Genomic DNA, 1,639 nt, shown 5'->3' with positions numbered 1-1,639 from the left:
AGTTCTGAATTTTTCAAAAAAAAAAATTCTAAAATCGGTGCATAATTGCGTTCTAAATGTCATTTTGAACCTCGTTTTCCGATTTCACCCCACTGTGCGGTGGTAGGGAACGAACTCGATTGAGTTCCGCTCCGCTTTTTTCCTTTTACTTCTACTTGCGGTGCAGCCTCAATTCTCTGAAGATCTATATGAGGAGGTCCTATTTCAGGGTTTCGATGTATTTGAATTTTCAAGACAAAATAATTTTCTAGAAGGTAGTTGAATTTTTTTTCTAAAAGTTCGTGTGCAACGAAGAAAGATGACTCTTCTATCATGACAGATGTCTTTTCATCAAAGCGGAAAGTTTTTAAGATAAAAAGTCAAAATTTTTAGAAAATAGTGGACTTTTAAATCGGAAAAGATGAACTTTAAAAGAAAAAAGGTAATTTCAATCAAGAAAGATAAAGTTTTAACAAGATAGTTGAACTGTCAACCTAAAAGTTAAACTTTCAATAAACAAGAATAATTTTCTACCCAAAAATACGTCTTTTTTAACAAAAATGTCATAATTTTCTACTAAAAAGTTTAATTTTAAACGAAAAATTAAATTCTCCACAAACAAGATTAATTTTCTGCCTGAGAAGATAAATTTTCAACAGAATTTTTCACTTTTTTTCAAAACAATGCCAGATATAAGAAAATGTTAAGATACAAGTTTGCATGTCTAAAACCTTTTTATTAAAAATGCCTCTTGTTCTTTTCCGATATCTTTCATCGTTTCCGAAAAAAATTCAAAAATTACATTTTCATGAAAAAACTCTACGCCGCAAAAAAATTTTTGCCCTCATGATAGTGATACGATGCCTTTCTTCTTTTCGCAGAAATCGTAAAAAATACGTCAAAAAATTTAAAGGTGGGGTTTTCCAGAAAATATTTTATATTTTTTTCTTCAAATTTTGAAAATATGACAAAAATATTTTCTGGAAGACTTTACCTTTTTTATTCTTCCAAATATTTTGGGAAAAGTTTCGGCTAATAGAATAAAGTCATCCTATCAGCATCATACGGGCTAAACCATTTTCGAGGTCGGGAGAATTTTTTTTCTGAAACTTTGATTTTTGAATTTTGCCCATAAACGATTAAAGATGTCGCAAAAAATAAAAGGCATTGTTGGTAGAACATCTTTAGACGTGTAAATATTTATATTAACATTTTTTATATCTGGCATTGTTTTCGAGAAAAAGTAGCAAATTCGATTGTAAGAAAAAATAATCTCTGTCCACAAAAGTTGTTTAGCCAGCCACGGTGAGCTGGAAGCCACTTTTAGCTGGTCGGCCATGCCGAAAAAAACGGACTAGGTAGATTTGTTTGGAAGGCTTTCAAGAATCGAAAAAACCTTGCCTCAAAATCCTAGCTGATCGGTTTTACAAATTTTAAGGAAAAACTATAAATTTTAACCCCATTATTTGTTTTCATTTGTTAACGTTCTAAATAAGATCTGTTAATGAATTGTTAATGAATGCTTCTCCGTGACTAGGAGAAATTCCTCAGACCTACGTTCAGTTATTACTGAATTTAGAAAAACTTTTTTGGCAACAGAGATTTCTGAAACTTTGAAGGTACATGTAATAGTAAAGCATATTGATAAATGCTTAAGTTT

At 30.7% G+C, this 1,639-nt stretch overlaps 1 protein-coding gene across 1 annotated transcript in view; it reads left to right on the top strand.

Moving 5' to 3' along the window:
* Positions 1-1,639, top strand: part of LOC117170871 (surfactin synthase subunit 2) — a 74,569-nt gene that overhangs the window by 42,081 nt on the left and 30,849 nt on the right. The gene's annotated exons all lie outside the window — the stretch shown is intronic.

This window comes from Belonocnema kinseyi, chromosome 4 (assembly GCF_010883055.1).
Source record: "Belonocnema kinseyi isolate 2016_QV_RU_SX_M_011 chromosome 4, B_treatae_v1, whole genome shotgun sequence".
NCBI classification, from domain to species: domain Eukaryota; kingdom Metazoa; phylum Arthropoda; class Insecta; order Hymenoptera; family Cynipidae; genus Belonocnema; species Belonocnema kinseyi.
This window is presented reverse-complemented; position numbering and strand designations above follow the sequence as displayed.